The 21,096-nt window shown below is 39.5% G+C and overlaps 2 non-coding genes across 2 annotated transcripts; both read left to right on the forward strand.

The window, feature by feature from the left end:
* Window positions 1-13,294: 13,294 nt before the first annotated feature.
* Window positions 13,295-13,351, forward strand: LOC148670253 (U7 small nuclear RNA). Its single transcript, XR_015939070.1, has one exon. It is a non-coding gene; the product is annotated as a U7 small nuclear RNA (small nuclear RNA).
* Window positions 13,352-20,204: 6,853 nt separating this feature from the next.
* On the forward strand, window positions 20,205-20,315 carry trnal-caa (transfer RNA leucine (anticodon CAA)). Its single transcript has 2 exons — window positions 20,205-20,242; window positions 20,270-20,315. It is a non-coding gene; the product is annotated as a tRNA-Leu (tRNA).
* Window positions 20,316-21,096: the final 781 nt, after the last annotated feature.

Consider the following 21,096-nt stretch of genomic DNA (forward strand, 5'->3'; position numbering starts at 1 on the left):
GTCTAGCGGCACAGAGACTGTGTGTGAAATACTGGAGAGTCTAGCAGCACAGAGACTATGTGTGAGATACTGGAGAGTCTAGCAGCACAGTGAATGTGTGTGAGATACTGGAGAGTCTAGCAGCACAGAGACTGTGTGAGAGATACTGGAGTGTCCAGCAGCACAGTGACTGTGTGTGAGATACTGGAGAGTCTAGCAGCACAGTGACTGTGTGTGAGATACTGGAGAGTCTAGCAGCACAGAGACTGTGTGAGAGATACTGGAGTGTCTAGCAGCACAGTGACTGTGTGTGAGATACTGGAGAGTCTAGCAGCACAGTGACTGTGTGAGATACTGGTGAAGCTCACATTTATGAATATCTTTAAAAATGTTGTTTTTGAAAGTATGATTTATGAAAATACAAACTGAAAAAAATAAAATGTGTATTTTTTTACAATAGACAAGAATATATCAGATAATTTCCATCATTATCACAATTATTTTTAATACTTTTTCATTTATATAATTTGTTTTGCTCTTGAAACATTAAATATGTAAACAATGTATTTTTATTTTAGATTGGACCTTTAAAGACCTTAATTAATACTTGACTCACAGATTGAATTACATTTATTTAAAATCATATATAACACTATAATTTAAATAAATATCCATTAAGCTGAATTTAAATCGGAACAAAAAATCTCTTTAAATACAATTCTTCTGGGTACTGTGTCACTGCAGTGGATAATGTCTATAATTATTGTATGGCTTCAGTGGGCCTTGTCTGGTGGACAGAGGCTGTAATGACTGTGTTCCTGTATTATTGGGAGCTGTTGTCACTAAAGTGGACAGTGACTGTATTGACTGTGTTCCTGTGTTAATTGGAGTTATATTCACTACAGTGGACAGGTACTGTAATAAATGACTTTAGAGAGCTGGGACTTGTGTTCTTGTGTTTCTGGGAACTGGGGTCAGTGGCTGCCAGGTGCTTCACTGCTGTGCTACTGAGGAGATGCATTTGAGGTGTATATCCTCATTCTCTGTGTGAACTGTGAACAATGTATTTCTTGCCTTTACCTCTCAACATCTAAATTGAACACATGATTGTCTGATTAAATTATATTAAAGCACAACATTTCTCAACAATACCAGATAGGTTTAACACGGACACACATACTGTGACTATTTATATTATTGTGATGTTGTCTTGAAAAACTGCTAAAAAAACAAGTCCTGTGGTTATGAATCTCTAAGTGAAATCCTGCTTATTTTTTATATTTATTAAGTCATATGATATTATGTATTAATTTTAATTTGTATTAGCCTTTCTTAGGTACTTGCATTTTATTATTAATTTCTGATGCACACACAACACATTGGAAAACAAATGTTAATAAAACTTCACAATATACCAAAAATAAGCCATGTCACCCTGTCTTTACGTAACTAAGATAAATCTAAAGCACAAATTAAATTATTTAGTTGTGAAATTGCAGTCAAATCCTGTAAAAGTATAAACCACAACTTCCATTTTTAAATTATTGTTGTAATATGACATAGTCCAGCAACTGTTATATTATTGCTTTTACACATAAGTTTGTAATACGACCCCAGTTGCTAATAATACACCAGCAATACTAAGTTTTCACAACTTATATTAAATTCTGCATTTTCTAACTTCTACACCAATTAAAAATGTGACCTTTACAGTACAGTATGTCTCTCCAAAGTCTTAACACAGCAAACCTTGTCTGCATGAAGCAGATAATACTAATATCAATTTTATTTTAACCCTTTAAAAACTGTAATAGCCAATTGTCCTAGGATTCCACTATTTTATGTTTTCAGCATTTTATAATTTCCATTATATCTCTTTATAAGGAAGAATACATACTAATAACTTTCTATCACAATAGAACACTAGTTTTCATAAAACCTAGAGAAAATACTTGTTTTAACAGCAACTGAATGTCACACAGCTTATGGCTGCATTAAAACTCAAGTCTTAATTCTCTAGCATAAACACTTTAATCTTTAATGACACATTTACTGTATGTATATCTGTTAATACATAATAAATCAGCAACTTAAAAGTTCTCCAGCCTTTAATAATAAACTGATTTCTGTTAATGCATCTGTCTGTAATAATACAATATCTGTGTCTCAATAATACTCCAGTCTTCCCCAACACACTAATTTCTCTTAATACATCGGTCTCTAATAATACCATATAGAGAAGACAAAGTTGAGCACAATAAAGCCATGAACAATCCAGGCTAAATTTTTCTGAATCAGCCTGTATGCTATTATATTATTATGGAATCATGTTTCTCATTTGTCACATGTTCTAGCATATCACTCAAACCGCTACTAACATATGAAGAATTTTATTATTATTAGTGCAACAGATTAGGATTTGTAAACAACTTTTAAAATAGATTTTATATACTAGTTTGTATATAACATTTATACATAAAATCACAAATTATCAAGAGAGTGATAATGACCAGTGTCTACTGTAGATGATTAACATGGCAACAACAACAAAAAACCTGCTCGTCCCAGCCTGACATAGATGTTTTCTACAGCATAGTTTCTAAATGTGTATAAATTATGTATTAATAACATGTTAATTAACCAACAGGTATACTGGAGAGATGAGTGTAGTAAATGTAGCATCAATCAATATTATTAATTGTGATTTATTTAATAAGATTACCATAGATTGTATTTTTTTTCTAAACTTGCAAACCCAGACAAAAATAATTTTGAACAATTTTTCATTTAAGCTTCATTTAAAATAAAATCTCTCAACCACAGTATTCTTTGCTCCTTTTCTGTCGAAAACTATAACCTTATGATTATATGTACGTTGATGGATGTGGAATTATTATTAATATGGGTGATTTAAAAAAATAAAATGGTTCTAGGCAATTTATTATTTTTCCCGAGTTATAGAACCTGAATGAAATTAATAAATTTAATAAATTTAATGAAAAATATTTAAAATACTTTTAATAATATTTTAGTAATATTCTGTAGAGGATTAATAAAATACAAAGATCTCAAACTAAAACTATTCTAAGCAGCTATTATGCTTCCTCACTCACACACTCAGAAAAAAAGTGATAATAATTAGTATAGTTATTTTAATTTTTAATAATTTGAATAACCTGCAAAGGTGATTTTCAAATAAACGTGAGAAATTCTTCAACCCACTTTTTTCTCCTTTTCCATCTAAACTTTAATTTCAGTTAATCTTAAATTTCAGACATGACAGGAAAAGACAGGACACTTACTGGCTGAGCTGTGCAGCACCAGGACAGCGAGAGAGAAGATGGACAGGCAGCTCTCCATTGTCATCAGGACAGAGCGCAGCTGAGACCCCTGTATTCACCCCTGAGCCCACAGGGCAACTGAGTTGCTGCTCCGCACCCTGGACCCCCAGTAACAACACAGCCCCCCGCCCCGCCAATCACACACAGCACTGCCTTTTCAGACTGACAGCAGGAACCTCTCACACAGGCGGGACGGCCAATCACACAGGGCCCTTTCAGTCTTCTCCATATATATCAGAGACACATCACTGTTTCCTCTCCCTGAAGACACTCCCAGCAGTGCGGAGAAGAGGAGAGACAGGAGCAGCTCTGTGTCTCACTGGAGGAAACACAGATACAGATACAGACAGCAGGGCTGCAGGTGCTGCAGGGGCAGGAAGAGATCAGATATTAAACTAAAAAAAATCTTTGCAGTTCTAGACAAGTATTATAATTTTAAATCAGTATCAAGATAATCAATTATGTATATATAGTCCTGTGATGCTTGTTGTCTGTATCATTGACTGGTTTCCTGAATATGGTCCTGTGTCTCTTGCTGTCTGTGTTCCTTGTTCTTTGGTGCTGTGGTCATTATAGTGGACAGTGACTGTAATGACTGTTTTCCCTTGTTTCTTGGTGCTGTGGTCACTATAGTGGATAGTGGCTACACTGAATGTGTTCCTGTGAACTGTAGTCACTGCAGTGGACAGTAGATATAATGACAGTGCTCCTGTGTTTTTGGGAGCTGGCGGTACTGCAGTGGACAATGGCTTTAATTACTATATTTCTGGCTTTCTATGTGTTATGTTCACTAAAGTGGACAATGGCTGTAATGACTTTGTTCCTGAGATTCTGCACCTATGGTCACTATGGTCACTGCAGTGGACAGTGGTTTTAAAGACCGTGTGCCTTCAGATCAGAGATTTGGATATTTGTGTCCTGAGAGCTGTGGTCTCTATAGTGTACAGTGACCACAATGACTGTAGAATTGTGCTGACCCTATTTCTTCCTGTGGGTTCCTGTGTCATTGTGATCTGTGATCCACGCAGTGGACAGTGGTTTCAATGGCTGTGTGAGTATCCAGTGACTGGTGTCCTGAATAAAGTCCTGTGTGTCTTGCTGTCTGTGTTAGGCAGGGTCCAGTGACTGGTGAGTCACAGAGAAGTTGTTGTATCTCCAGACAGCAGTGCCCTCTGGTCCTGTTCAAGGACAGTGTGAGGAGAGCCTGTCCTCTAGGGGGTAGTGAGGTCACTAAGGTCAGCACAAGAATACAGAGACAAGGTGGATAAAGTATGAACTGTCTGTCCAGTGGCTATCATTGGAGACCAATAATTTAAATGAAAAAGAAAGAAAAGCCCAGCAGTGATTGTCCCCTCTATACTGAGTCTGGTGGACAGCAGCTCTTCCAGCTGAGTGCCTCAGACCCTGAGTCTGTCCCTGTGCAGCTCCAGTTCACACAGATGTTCCAGCCCTCTAGTTGTTGCCTCAGTGTCTCTCTGTGTGGAGCTGACTGTGTGATTGAGACTCTCAAATAGCACAGTGGAGCTGAACTGATACTGATACCCTGATACAACCCCAGGCTGAACAGAGTGAGGACATGGCTCACCTCCTCCTTATTATTAGTAGTGTTAGTAGCTGTAGTGATAGCAGTATTTGTAGCAATAACAATACTTCTTACAGCACTAATTATATTAGTAATACTAGCTTTAGTAACATTAGAAGTAGCAGTAGGAGTAGCAGTAAAATCTTCTTAGTTGCTGTTGTATCAGTGGCAGCAGTAGTAGTAGCTGTAGTAGCAGTAGTAATAGTAGTAGTATTAGTAGTTATTCTATATTTTTACTCTTCAGTTCAACAATATAGCAGAGCTGTGTTGCAGCTTCACTATAATAACTGCAGCAGGAACAGAAGAGCAGGAGTCAGTTTCAAAGTCGGAAAAACAGCATAATGAAAATTCAGTCCTTGTTAAGACACCCAGTGAGAACACAACTCATTTCCTCCTTATTAATCATAGCAGCAGTAGTGTCAGTGGCAGCAGTAGCAGCAGTAACGGTAGTACCCGCAGCAGTAGGAACAGTAATAGCTTTAGTAGCATTAGTAGTAACAGAAGGAGTATCAGTAGTACTTTTTGCAGCTTCACCATAATAACTGCAGAAGCAGAAGAGCAGGAGTCAGGTTCAAAGTATAAAACAACAACAAAATTATTAATAAGAAACAATCAGTCCTTGTTAATACAGCCTAACAGCTGTAATTAAACACATCAATCCCTGATAGGCCAGGATGAAACATTTTCATATAATGACATGACAACATATATGTCCTTCTGTAAAAGTTGTTTTCAGCAAACCTGCATTTTCTCTTCACTCCCCTGTCTTTAGGAAATGGGCCTGTTTCCTCAGAGCTGTACTGGAGCTACAGGTCAGACTGCAGTGAGTCTGTGGTTTGTGCTCCTCTGAGCTCTTCCAGCACAGGAAGCCAGGCTGTACTGTGAAGCTGTGGGTATCAGTGTGATGAGGCAGCTGAGAGCTGAGCTGTACAGGGAGACACGCAGGAGAGCCCAGTGTTCAGAGCTCCAGTGCTGTATAGGGAGACACACAGGAAAGTCCAGTGTTTAGAGCTCCAATGCTGTATAGGGAGACACACAGGGATGCCAAGTATTCAGAGCTCCAGTGCTGCACAGGGAGACACAGGAGAGTCCAGTGTTCAGAGCTCCAGTGCTGTACAGGACAGTCCAGTGTTCAGAGCTCAAGTGCTGCACAGGGAGACACAGGAGAGTCCAGTGTTCAGAGCTCCAGTGCTCCACAGGGAGACACAGGAGAGTCCAGTGTTCAGAGCTGCGTGCTGCACAGGGAGACACAGGAGAGTCCAGTGTTCAGAACTCTAGTGCTGTACAGGGTAACAGGTTCTCTCCTCACACAGCTCTCTCATGGTCTCTCATAGGGCTGTACAGGACGGAATGTTCCTGTCAATATAGAGGCTGACTCTCAGAGCTCCAGCTTAGAAAAGCCTCCTGTCTCCTGTGGTCACAGTGTGGTTGAACACCTGCACTGTCTTCCTGCTCCTTCTCCTCTCTCTCCCCCATCCTGTCTCTCTCACAGTGTGTGCTCTTATCTGTCCATCTCTCTCTCCTCTCTGCTTACTCTGACAGTCTGTGCAGAGTATCTGAAGGGGATGGAACATTGCTTGGCAAAGGAAAAGACTTCTCAGAGGCAGAATAAAAAAAAAGTATCTCCTCTCAGATTCACAGCTCAGACTCACACACAGAGCTCTGAGTCCCTCAGTACTTTACCCAAACACCTACCTCCTGAACAGACAGACGCTCATCTCCATATTTCTCTTTATCCCGACAATTCAGAACCAGAGGACATTCAGACAATCAGTGCTGCTACATGAATAATATCAGACAGAACAGCCTGGACTCAGATCACATCTCCCCCTTTTCTCCTTCCTCACAGCCTCTTAGAGACAGAGCAGAGCTCCTGGTTCTCCTCTCTGTGAACTGGGCTCAGGGGTCACTGATCTGGCAGCTGTGGGCTCTGTTCCAGGTCAGAAGCAAGAAGTTTCTATTAACCCTTTCCAGGACATCCAGCCCTTCAGTATTACTGCCCTGATTCATTGTGTGTACTGTAAGTCAGCCTCCAATCATCTTTCAGAAACATTTTGACAAATAATTGAACAGCAGTCTGATTATGTGATTATTGTGACTATTTTGACTTATTATTACTTATTTAATTCAACCTCCAAACATCTGTCAGAAATGTTCTGACTCACAATTGAGCGATTATTATTACTTATGTAATGAACAACAGTATTTATACTCTTATCAGTGTATTATGATTCTCAGCAGCAGCAGACCGATGGTCGTGTCTACAATAGTGACTACTGTAGTTGACCAGTCTTTAGCTCTGAGCAGTGGGACTCAGATCACACAGAAGACCTGTCTGTGTGTGATTCCACACAAACCCTGGGATTCAGCAGCTCCCACATGTCTTTCACAGAGAGTCTTATAAATCTACAGTTAAACAGAGTCTGATAACAATTATACAGTTTATTCAATCATTAGTCCAGCTGTGGAGTGCTGGGAGGAAATAAAACCAGGAGATGCACTTGAACCTCCAGGATTAGGAGTCTGATCCTCCAGGCTTCTATTCTGTGGAGATTCGTGTAAAACGCTTAAAAGCGCTTATTATAGAGACCTGTGCTCTTTCTCTTCTGCTCCACAGGAGTATGCTTTATAACGCATTAATCTGTGAAGTAAACTGTTTTTTTCTGTTTAATGCATTTCATTCCTCGGGTTGTCGCTCTCTTTCTCAAGCTGTTATAAATCGCTTCTCTTCACAGCCTGGTGTGTTTTTTTTTTACAGATGTTATATGTGTAAGAAAAGCCCCCCGGGCTCCGGACAGGAGTCTCCTCCAGTGGAGACGCTCTCTGCTCTGTCAGAAAGAGCGCTGTGACGTCACAGACACCAGCCAGAGAGTCGGGATCAGAGCGAGACTGAGGGAGGCACGCTGAGCGCACAGAGGAGAGTTATTGATCACTAATCTATCGACAACCAATTAATTCAACTGAAGAACCGTAGAATAAACGATTAACTTCACCGATTGGTGAGTATTGATTATTTTCCTGTTCTTGACCCTGTTTTAAATATCTAGAAAACAGTCAATACCGCCTGTATCGATCACTTACCATAGTGCCGTTAGTGTTAATAATGTTCAATCCGAAATTAAAGAATGATTTTTCAAATTATTATTTAGGAATTGAATCCTAGAACTAGATAAATTTGTGTAGGTAACAGTTCCATTTGTTTACAAATCATAAGTATGGCAACCACGACGACACGCGACAAGTTACTGTGCCCGGCTGGGTGTCTCGCCTTCGTCACAAAGAGCGGCGTGACGTCACGGACAGCTACTAATACTAATGCTAGTGTATTCCTGTTAATATTAGTGAGAGTACAATTGGTAGTTTTAATATTAATGCTAGTATTCATGTTAATATTAGTGCTTATTATAGATTTACTGTTAGACTATTTACACTAGTAGTCATGTTAGTCATAGTGATAGTGTTACTGTCGTAATATTAGTGGTATTTGTGTTAGTGTTTGTTATAGTGTAACTGTAGGTAAGAGTGTATGTGATGTCCATCAGTGTGTGAGTTTGTGTCTGTGAGTATGTGTACTGTCTATGTGTGATTCTGTAAATGTGTGCGTATCAGTGTGTGGGTGTGTATCTCTGAGTGTAGTGTCTACAGTATGTGTGTGTCTGTGAATGTGTGCTAGTTTGTATTTGTGCATGTATGTGTCTGATTGTGTGTATAAATGTGTATGGTGTTAGTCAGTATGTGTAGTGTCTGTGTGTGTGAATGTGTGTGAGTGTGTAGGTGTATACTGTATCTCTCTGTGTGTGAATGTGTGTGAGTGTGTGGGTGTACTGTACATTGGGTTGCTGTAAGTGGAGCACTAATAAGCCCAAAGCTCTACTTATTATTTTACAAGAGAATGCACCTGACCAGCTGGACAGTATGCTTCTCAAAACGCTTTACAGGATAACAACAACAATAACAACTTACAAGTTCTGGGAGAAAAAATATTATCAATATTAATAATAATAATAAACGTTATTTTATATAGCGCCTTTAAAGGTAGCTTCTCAAAGCGCTTTACAGGACAACAACTGATGAAACAACAGTGGCTGGGGGTTGAAAATACCTGTGAAACCGGTTTGTTCACAAACAATGTACTGTAGGCACAGAGACTCAGTAGCAATAGCAATTACTGTAGCAATAGCAAAATAGCAATATTATGGACACACAACTGACTTTTTAAAAAAAAAAAACTTTTTTTTGACAGCTGTTTTTTGTTGACAGCTTAACACAAGTTTATCAGTGAAAAGACCACGAGAATTCTTCCTCCCCGCTACAATCTCAGAGTAGAATAGAATTTATTATTAGCACAATTTATTACAGTGCTAAATTTATATTATATTATTGATTACTAATAATTTATGCCAACACCTAGCTTTCTTAACACGAGAAGTACTACTGTAAGTAAGGGAACAAGTAATAGGAAGGAGACTCGGAGACCGCTTCAGAGAACACGTCAGGGCTGTGAAGATTAAAGATCTCTCCAAGCCCATTGTTTCTCATTTCACCTCTGATGGCTGCGACCACTCTAATCTCTCCGTCTGTGTTCTCAAAGATGGTTCTCCGAACTCATACATCAGAAAGACCACCGAAACTAAAATTATTCTGCAGCTAGGATCACACATTCTCCCTTCCCTTAATGACGGACTACTGTTCTTTTAAATTTTCTCCATTCATTTCACACCTCTCTGCACCCATTCTGACTTTAAACCTCTTGATTGGCCTCTCTTTCTGTCCCCTGCTCCCGCCTCTCACTCCTCCTCCCTCCCAACCTTTGTTCTCCCGCTACTTTACCTTTGCCTACTGCCCTGTCTCTCTCACACCTGAAGAAGGCTCCATGGCCGAAACGTTGTGTTCTCTTTCTTCTTTTTTTCAGTATGGAATAAACCTATTACTTGTTCCTTTGCAGCCTACGCATGCTGACGCAGCTACCCACCTGAACTACTACTGTAAGTAAGTACTGTAAGTACTTACTGTACTGTACTAAAGTACTACTGTAAGCAAAAAAAAGGGGTTTTGGAGGGGGGGAGGTGTCTTTCGCTGGAAGACTCACCCCCTTCTACTTTGAAAATACCTGTGAAACCGGTTTAATTCGTCACAGCCAGCACTCCCGCAGAGAGTGATGAAAACCGCGCAGACCCAGGAGAATGAACATTAATATGTTGGGCTTTTGGGCTCAGGTGGATTTGTGCCCTACAGTTCAACCTGCGGTACTGCTGTGTACTGTACATGCAGTACGAACATGTGTTATTTTGAAATATAAAAAATGTCAATATACTGTAGTGTCTATAATATTTGCTATTTTAGTTTTTCAAATAAATGTTTCTGTTTAAAGAAAACTCATAGCAATGGATTAATTGCTGGATTTGAAAACCCAACCTCAAGCTTATATTGTAAATCTGTCTCTTAAGCCATGACACCACTGAGGCAAGTCATGTGACACACACTGAAACAGCAATACAGATATTACAGTAATATGGTCGGAAGGTCAACCACATGTAAGACTTTGGTGCTTAAAATGTTTAGGGAGAAATGGAGTATTGGTGTGTATTTTTTCTTTAAAATACCAATAACAGCAACATACAGTTTACATAATATGTTTATGTTCCTAAATTTATATAGTTTATGACCTTTATGACCTTCGTTGTGCTCCTCTGCGTTTTATGCTTAGCTACTAAAATTTCCTTTAGTGGTAAAATTCCATATAAATATTCAATACTAAGTCGATTAAAATGTGCACAATAAAGAGATTAAATGATTAAATCTTTTCAATAACGACCAATACACTACATTATCTTCCATGTCGCATTAACATTGGAATGTTTTTTTTACAAGTATCAAAAGAAGCGATACGCAACCTGTCTCCTCTATAACTCTTCAGCTTACAGAGAAATTCCGCCAGAGCCTCACAACATTGTCCAATAATACTCTTCTCGTGTCTAATTTTTAGTTAAGCAGGATTTGAGCTGCAGACCATAACAGACCAAAAAACAGAATCCACCTGCGATTTGGGTGTTAACAAAATGTGTTTACAAAGAAAGTGAAATACAGTAATACTACCAGCTATATAGATACATAGATTTAGATATATAGATCCTTAAATTAATATCATTATTAATTTCTTTAGATACGTGATTACATATTATATTCTCGATTATAAAACAGATAATTCTGGTTCTGGAATCTGACTGGCTGACACCCTTCTGAAGTGGTACCATAATCTCTGGTATACGGACATTCCAGAAATATAACTTTTTACTGTGTGATAAATTTTTAAGACTACTTCTTAGCGTAGATAAGAAAGCGTAGATAAAAAGCTTGGATTCTCATGTATCTGATACAAATATCTTTTAATACAGTCTTTGTTGTGCTCTTGAGGATCCTTGTGATATTTTGAGCTCTGGTTGAATGATAAGTGTTGCAGTTTAAATAATTTTCGTTGTTAGAAATTATTAAATGCTCTGTTAAAAGCAAGGGAATTTTTATGTCCGTTATAGTAAAAGAAAATGCCTGACAAAGTAGGGCTTGGACAGTTTCCAGGTGCTTGTACAAGTGTGCTAGAGAAATTAACAAAAAAAGTAATTTATTCCTTTATCATATTGGCTAGCTAATGTCCTGTCCTCGTTAGTTAGATCAACGAAATACTATGGTGTTTGTCAAAGAAAAAAATAAAAGTATTTTTGTTTAAAATGACGGTTAGAAAGAATGTGGACCAGTGTAATACTTTGAGTTTACAGCTTGTCCAAAGTCATTCATTATTAATACTATTAGTAATATCTTCGGGAAAGGCTTTGATGCATAAAATATTTCTGCATAATTAAAATATTTAGGATAAAGGTAGGTTGTGTACTTTTGTCTATCTGAGCAATCTTGCTTTCATAAAATGTACCAGCTTTTTAATGACTGATGATTAACATGCTGTAATACACAGTTTAAATTTAAAAGGTCAAATGCTGTACATGAGAGGTTAAGCTCCCCCTGGCGGTTTTACAAGGTGATTCCGGATACTTTCCGGTATGACATCAAATGATGCGTTACACCGCGTGATACTGCGTGAAACTGCGTTTTGATGCGACACGCCCACCTTGGTGTACCACCAAATACCCCACCCATTTTGAATGGCTGCATCTGTATGTCGGTGCTGTGGGACACCTGGCATCATCTTGCACAATGAAATTTCGCAAGACCTGCAGCAATCAGGGACATTTTCCCTCTGATTGTTTAATGTCTCCCATGTGCTTACCACTATGAACCTTCTTGTACCACAGGTGCCTCACTCCCAGCTCTTGCTTTGTGACAGCAGTCGGATGTGAACAGTAGACTGGGCTTTCTGAGCCCAGTTGGAGGGCTGCTTGATTTGGGCTGTGGTGAACAGTGGGAAGGATACCCTGTGGAGATTGAGGAACATGGAGGTGTTTATAGACATCGAGGTTCCAGTGAAGCGAGCAAGTAGCCTGGCCCTGTTCATTATTAGAGACAGCTACAGTGGTGTGAAAAAGTGTTTGCCCCCTTCCTGACTTCTTATTTTTTTGCATGTAGGTTTGGATTTTTTTTCCTTAATAATAAAACCCTTCATTTAAAAACTGCATTTTGTGTTTACTTGTGTTATCTTTGTCTAATATTTCAATTTGTTTGATGATCTGAAACATTCCAGTGTGACAAACGTGCAAAAAAATAAAAAAATCAGGAAGGGGGCAAACACTTTTTCACACCACTGTATAACCTAATGAGATGGTTTCATTTATATTGTTTTGGGTATATTTATTAAAGTTTCCTACTTTGTGAATATTTGTATTTGTTTGTGAAATTAAAATAAAGTTCTTAAAAATAAATAATAAATAAATGGAAGGTTTTCTGAAGTCAGAAAGCCAATTTATTTGGTGGAAAAACAGATTGGTGAAGCTCCTCCTCTTCCTTACCTTACAAGGAGAATTACAAGGTCATCTCCAGAGCTAAAATCTAACAGTTGCAGTCACTATCCAGTGTATTTGTTTACATTTTTTGTTTCTGGCGTAGCTGTTATATTAATTATGCTAATATGTAACTTAACTCCAGCATGAATAACTAGAAGAGGAGATCAGCTCCATTCCAGACCATGAGACTTGTGATTGGCTGGGCCAGATCTCTCATTTGCATATTGGATTTGGAAATATAACACTAAACCCTCTTCTTGCATGGATTTAATTTACACCAAGAGTTACCTACTGTGTATTGCCACTTCAGTTTTTTATGAGTAGTTGGGATTAACAGTTGACAGGCTTTATTTGTTGAATTTTAAATCGTCTTGTATTATCACCCTGACTGGCCTGTACTCAAAGTTTGGTAAGGTACATGTGTTTTCATTTCCTTTACCAAGTGGAATTTTTGCTCTTTTAGTTTAGTCTAGAAGGCTTTCTGAAGTCAGGAAGCCCATTTTTGGTGAAAAAAGGTATTGCACTTGGATATCATGATAAAGCTGTGTGTTTCCATACAATCTAGCAGTTATGATTCCTGGTATTTGACTGTGATTCCCTGGGTTCAACCTTAGGTGTGGGAACGTGTCTTTTTTGCCTTTTTGTTTTCAATTGATCAGCACAGTATAGAAAATAGACCCATAAAGCAACATCAGCAATGAAAAATGTGAGAAAAGTGATCACTTGTTTTAGCTTGCTTTCAAAAACAAACCCTTTGATGTGTTAAGAGAATGTGATAACCACTACACTGCGCAAGGCGGGAATGAGTGACTTGCAGAGAGTGTTGAACTTTGAGAAAAGGACTTTTCTAAGGAATATATTTCCACTTTCTGAAGAGGAGATTTTCTCCATTTCTGTAGTCTGACCTCCTCTATGCTAGAGAGCTGTAGAATGTGGAGTCACCTATCCAGTTCTGGGAACAGTGTAGGTAACAGGTTTGTTACTGCCTGATGAGCACAGTAAATTAATACAGCAGAATAAAGACATTGTGAGCATTTGAAGAGAATTAACAATCTTTTACGTCTCGCCACATTCAATGCTGCTGTCATTTCTGTAATATTGTGATTATCATGTTCATCACACATGCGCAAGATCCCCTGTTTGAAATTGGGCAGAAACAGGTGTCTTTTTATCTTCTCACATTTTGCACTCCTGCCAGTGTTTTATGGATCTTGTTTTGTCTTATTGCAAGAATTCGAATTTCCTGTGTCATTCATGATCACATCACACAGCCAGCAGATCATGTCACCTTTCAGATAGTCATTCTTCTGCTTCCTAAATTTCCTAGAGACAGGTCTTTTCAGCAGAACTGACAAACGTGGCAAAGCAACCTGATAAGACCAGGTCCTAGAAGTCACTACTCAGTCAGTTACTACTGCCGAAATGCAAGCCCTTCCTCCAGCCTGAAGAAGTTGATCCTACATTACTCGTGAAGAAGATGTATCTACCAAACCTCAGAGAGCTGAGCTGGATCACTCCCCTTCTGAATGACGTTGCAGTAACACTCTACCACTCCTCTTCGTGCACTCATGCTGGAACTTTGGGAGGCTACTGCAGACAGCAGAGGTTGGATTGTACACAGAGGTTGAAATAGCTCAGCTGAGAAAGCCTTAGACTGATGCTCTAAAGGTCCCTGGTTCAATCTGGGGTTTTGGCATTTTGTTTCTCTCTGCAATGCCCTGTGTCCAAAGTCACACTTCCCTTTCTCAGCCTGAATCCCAAACTAGAGTCTTTGTGTCCTTGAGTCCCTCTTTTACCGACACTGATGAAGTACAGAAATAACTTAACATAATTTGCACTCCTTATGGTGTTTTATGGTGGGACCTGTATTTCTCTATGAATTTCCTTAGTGACAGCCCATTTGATTTCAATATATTTCTGGTGACGTTATTACATCGGTCTCCCCTGGTGGCTTGTTTTCATATCCCACTTCTGACAATGACTTTTCTTATGTCACTTTGATGGGAGTACAATTGGAAAAAAAAACTAAAATGTGTGTAGTTGTTTCCATATCAAACCTGTCTTCCATTTTATACAGTATTCCACAGGAGTGAATCAATTCCTTGTTTAATTTTGCAAATGACCCTGCTGTCAAAAAAACTAAATTCCCATGTAGCCAAGGAGTTGCTGAAAAGCAACTTCACTTTGATGTTTTGTGTTGTTATAACTAATTCATCTCCTTTAAAAACAATAGATTTCTGTAGAAGAAAGGTGTCTCACACTACAGTTTAAATTGTAAACAGGTCATAGAAAATGCTCCTTAGCTCCCTGTCAGGAATCAAACCCCACTCTCCTGTATGACAGGCAGGGATTCTCACCATGGTTAAATTGCAACCGTAATAATATTGACAACATTAATAAATGCATATATAATTGAAATTGAAAACATATCTAACACAGCATCTTTTCTGGTTATATACCACAATGCATTGCTGATATTTGTTGTTTGCCATTTAGGTTAAATACTGTCATGTTTTTCTCAGCAATCGTCTTTTGATGCGTAAGTATAAATAATGATAATACTATTTGAATACATACAGGTCTTAATATTATTTTGATTAAAATAGGAACAAGTTATAGGTTTATTCCATGCTGAAAAAAAGAAGAAAGAGAACACAACGTTTCGGCCGTGTAGCCTTCTTCAGGTGTGAGAGAGACAGGGCAGTAGGCAAAGGTAAAGTAGCGGGAGAACAAAGGTTGGGAGGGAGGAGGAGTGAGAGGCGGGAGCAGGGGACAAAAAGAGAGGCCAATCAAGAGGTGTTAAGTCAGAATGGGTGCAGAGAGGTGTGAAATGAAACTTCCAATGAATGGAGAAAATTTAAAAGAACAGTAGTCTGTCGTTAAGGGAAGGGAGAATGTGTGATCCTAGCTGCAGAATAATTTTAGTTTCGGTGGTCTTTCTGATGTATGAGTTCGGAAAACCGTCTTTGAGAGCACAGATGGAGAGATTAGAGTGGTCATGGCCGTCAGAGGTGAAATGAGAAACAATGGGCTAGGAGAGATCTTTAATCTTCACAGCCCTGATGTGTTCTCTGAAGTGGTCTCCGAGTCTCCTTCCTGTTTCTCCAATGTAGATGGCTGGACATTTACTGCAAGAGATACAGTAAATAAGGTTGCTGGAGGTACAAGATGCTGTCTGGGTGATCCGGAATTGTCCTGAGGGGCCTTGAATGAGTGTGGTGGTGGCTGTGTACATGCAGGTGATACAGCGAGCTCTGTTGCAAGGGAAAGTGCCTGGTGTGGATGGTTGTTGAGGGCGGTCAAGGGAGCTGTGAACAAGGAGGTTACGCAGATTAGGTGGTCGGCGATATGAGATGATAGGGCGATCAGAAAAGAGGGCCCCAATGGAGGGATCATCCTGTAGGATGGAAAAGTTCTGGTTAATGGTCCTGGGGATAGGAAGTGTGTTAGGGTGGTAAGGAAGCACCAAAGGAATGCGGTTGTTACGGCGGGAGTTCCTGATCGGGTTGATGGTGCTGGGGGTGTTTTTGGCTCGGGCAAGGGCCCTGTCAATCACACTGCTGGGGTATCCTCTGTTGATGAAAAATGAGTACATTTCAAGGGCTTGGTTCTCGAAGTCAATGTCGTCGCTGCATAATCGTCGTTACCTAAGGAACTGTGAAAAAGGAAGAGAGTTTTTAGTATGGTTGGGGTGAAATGAGCTGTACAGGAGGTAGCTGTGTGAATCCGTGGGTTTGTAATAAACTGAAGTGGACAGTCGGGGGTAGTTGATAGACAAGTGGATGTCTAGATTTCTACATCATTCTACATCATGAATTCTACATCAAATGACCTTTAACAGTCCTTTGATGTAGAATTAAGAAAATGGGGAATTATTTGATCCCATTCTCAATCCAGTAGTTTATGGACAGGCGCTCTCAGCTGACTGTGTGCAGGAGTGATGGGTGATTTGGAATTCTATGGGCTCAGTGGGACTCTGGGAGTCAACTCAGGGCTCTGCTGTAGATTCCTGTAGAACCGGTGTGAAATGATAATGTATCGTTGGCTGGTATTGTTAATGTAAAGTTTACTGGTACGTTTCGGCCAAAACATATTTTCTTTCTTCTTTTTTTCAGCATGGAATAAACCTATTACTTGTTCCTTTGCAGCTTACGCATGCTGACGCAGCTACCCACCTGAACTACAAATTGTATGTTGGCCGTTCTGTTACACTATATTGATGAATCGTACAAGATCATAGGATCTATAAGCCTGAAGACTTGTCTTGTACAGTGCCCTGATAAAAATCAAATTAATTACACTAATTTTTATGGAATCCCATTTCCGGTAGTGAGGCTTCCAGAGTACACGGATGGAATAGTGGATGGTGGGCTTTTAAATTTGTTTTTTATTTAAACACCAGAAATACAAAAACGAAGACAGAATATGAAATAAGATACAGAAATAGACACTTCACATCCAGAAGAATTCACAATTATAAAAGCTGAAACTTATACTTTTTAATTATTTCCATTGTCTGTCCTTTTTTACTTAAAAAAGAAACTCTTCTTTAGCTCAGCTGGCAAGGCCTGGGTTCAAGCCAATGCAGTGAGGCACGAACTAGGGTGGGAGCGGCGAGGGCACAAGCCCTGGAACCCGAATCCGTTACAATAACAAAAGGGCAGACAATGAAATATGGATTATTTCGAAGTCCCAGATGTGAGATAAAGTCGCAATTATGAGATATAAAGTCGGAATTCTGAGTTTTTAAGTCGCAATTCTCAGTTACTAAGTCGGAATTCTGAGATACCATAGCGCGTTTTTATTTTTACTCCCTCGCGGAAACGGGCTTCCATAGAAATGGTCAGATTCAGAGCCTTTGCAGTTCATGCTAATTAGAACAACGCCAGTACTGAACCCTCAGCACCGTACTGACTACTGAGCACAAGTTCAGCTGCTCGCCAGCTTTGTTACGCACAGTTTTGCATTGCTATTGAGCTCAGAGCAGGAGCTGATCTTCAAACAGTACAGTGTTAAAAAAGCAACATGAGCCAGGCAGGAGTCAAACCTACAATCTTCTGTTCCGAAGTCAGATGCGTTATACATTACGTCACTGGCCCTAATCTTACGGTGCTCAACTGCACCATAGTGACCTCAGCTCATGTTTTTTATCAAGTTTTATCTATATCTATATCTAGTTTTTCAAAGGTCTTAAAAAAATGTTTATCGCGATTGTGAAAGTTAGAGAAGGTGTACCAGCGCGTGCCTTTATATCGCCAGCTTCAGTCTCGCCTGTAGCTGCGAGAAGGTTAAAAGCGCACAAGTGATCTGTCTTTCATCAAAATAATTGCTGGAGCAGCAGGACGTAGAGTACCATCCAGCAGCTGTAGATGGTGCTCGGGGAAGAGCTAATTCTGTTTTCAGCACAGGGAGCAAGAATGAGCTCAGTCCGGCTCCCAGCAGAATCCATTCTGGTTTGGTTGCTGTCAGACTGTGCATCTGAGGCTTTTTGGATCGCAACGTGAAAAAAAAATAACAAAAAACAATTGCTCACATCGTGTTACTTCCACCAGAGGAAGGGAAGATATCACTTTAAAAAATCAGAACTGAATATTTGGATCCGGGGCCTCATACTTATCAAATTATTAAAATAATAATTATTTAACTATCAGATTGTGTTTCTGCAACATTTTGTGCACAGTATGCCATATTCAACAATAAAACAACAGTCACAACGATGCCTTTACACCCAGTCTGGGGTATTTTCCCCTTTTATATTTTTGCCACTTTATATCGAACCTGTTATACTCCCAGAAGTGCGCAGTAGCTTCTACTTAATACAAATATACAATTCACCGCTGGTATAAACAGATGTGTGCCATGTCTGCCTTTGTAAGCATTTGTTTAAAAAATAAGTTACACAATATGTTAAAAACACAAAAAGCACAAACTTAATAATACAACGATACAAAATCAAATCCAAATCATAAAGCCAATTAAGTACCTATCCTTTGAAAACAGAGAACACCTTTATATCTAAAATAAAAATGTGACATTTGTATCTACTTTTGAATTACTGTACAAAGCAGACAGAGTAGTCCCTGAATTCAAAGATCAGATCTTGGCCAAAACAAGACAATCGGACGTGAGCTGAATTTGGAACAAGAGCCTCTGCTTCGTCGTTTATTGAGCTTTTGATCAAAGTCTGAGTGAAAAAAGATTGGCTATTTTAACTGTTTGAATGAAATACACAAAGGGCACCTGCCTTCAAGCCAGAGTCAAACCAGCGACCTAAGGATTCCCTCTAGTTTCAACTACAGTCCTCCACTCTACCAACTGAGCTATCAACAGATGTCAGGAGCTGCTCTCTGGCACATACTGCCCAATGTAATGAAATGTTCCGGATGATTTAAATCCCAGATCGACATCGTTTCCAACTCGTTTCCTTAGTCTTGTTTACCTTGAATTTAAGCCACAAACCAGGATTCTACTGTATAAACTTCCGGAGATATTACAAAATGTTTGATGGAGCATCAATCATTCCAGGCGGAAATTGACTCCTTTTTCTTTCTCGAGGGATCATATTAAACATTTAATTTGGATCGAGAAGAGGATCACCATGAGACACAAAACAAACAGTTTCATTCTGTCTTTATTAGAATCTGTATCACAGCTAATGCATGTAAAGCCTTTAGTATGCGAGAGTGAGAGTTCAGTTATGCCAGGGAGTGTGAGAAAAGAGAACTGAAATTTAGTAAATTAATATTTAAATAGAGTGTAAATCTTCAAAGTGTCACTGCAAAATTATTACAGGGGTCTACAAGCTGCCGGACATACTTGTTTTGGGACTATTTCCAATAAGTACTGCATTAGTAGTTGTGTGTCCTTACTGGTATCTTTTAAACATTCGGTTATATACAAACGGGACAGAGACACAGTAATAATCCGATTTTAACGTGTCCTGCATTTTAACTTACTGAACAGATAAATTTAAATGTTCTGATTCAGAGCCCCTGCAGTTCGTGCTAATTAGAACCACAACAATACTCCTGAGTCCTGAGCACCACACTGAACAAAGGTTCAGCTGAACTCTGACTTTGTTCAGCACGACTTGTTGTTGCAGTTGAGCTCAGAGCTGGAGATGATCTCCATATTCTACCACACTAACTAGTCTTAAACGTAGTACACAGTACACACTTTTTCAAAACAATTTAAAATATTACACAAAGGCTGTAAAGCACACTCTAAATCGATCCAAATATTTGATTTCCGCGATCCGTTTAGGCAACATTAGGCAACGTGGCGCTTCTCCAGCAAAGCATTTCTCAGTTTTGTGAACTACTGGTGCTTTTAACACACCAACTTACGTATCTCGTCAGGATGGCCGAGTGGTCTAAGGCGCCAGACTCAAGCACTTCTGTCTTTCCATTGCTTGGGTGTTCTGGTCTCTGAATAGAGGCGTGCGTTCAAATCCCGCTCCTGACAGGTAGCTTTTCCCTCTCTTGCGTTTTTCCTGTCTTCTTGTGCTCGCTGACAACGACAGAAAGAAGAAAACGGAGAAACCGGCTTGCGGGCACATGATGGGCAGGGAAATGCTTCGTGAACACTTCAATGTGATTAGCAGAAAGTCAAATAGGCTTCGATTTCTCCCTTAAGAACTGTTTGGGGTGCCTGTAATCGAGTAAAGATTTACGGTCAAGGTATGCATTCAAAGGTGAAAGACCGAAATATAAATCCAGAAGAAGATGTATTAAAACATATTGTAACGCTTACTGCCGACAGGCACTGTGTAAGAGCCGGCGTACCAGAGCAGGTGATGTCACCGCCCTTCCCTGTGATAGCAGGACTACAGCTACTGGGCTGTAGAGACATCTCTCTTTAGCTCACGGGGCTGGGTCGCTGCAGAGAGACGCGGGAGTCCCGCGTTCGAGCCTCAGTCGGGATGGGGCCGACCTAATGCCCCGTTGCGTTACAATATCGTTTTCCTTGCATTTTCCCTGTATTTCATTAAATGTGGCATTGTGAAATCAGCCTGTAGCCCTACGGAATGCAGCCACTCTCCCGGTGACAGCGGCAGGAGCCGAGAGGATTAAATCAGAGCTCGAACAGAGAGTTAAAAAAATATGGGCAACTAGAACATAGATCATAGAACATTTTTATTAAACTTTCCTATCTGCTTGGCCTTACTGAAGTATTTAAGCTGCATTTTAGCTTCTATTTATATACTTTACAGTAGATAGTGTTTAGTAAGAGAAGAGAGATACAA

This window comes from Lepisosteus platostomus, chromosome 5, assembly GCF_059453375.1.
Source record: "Lepisosteus platostomus isolate fLepPlt1 chromosome 5, fLepPlt1.hap1, whole genome shotgun sequence".
NCBI lineage: Eukaryota > Metazoa > Chordata > Actinopteri > Semionotiformes > Lepisosteidae > Lepisosteus > Lepisosteus platostomus.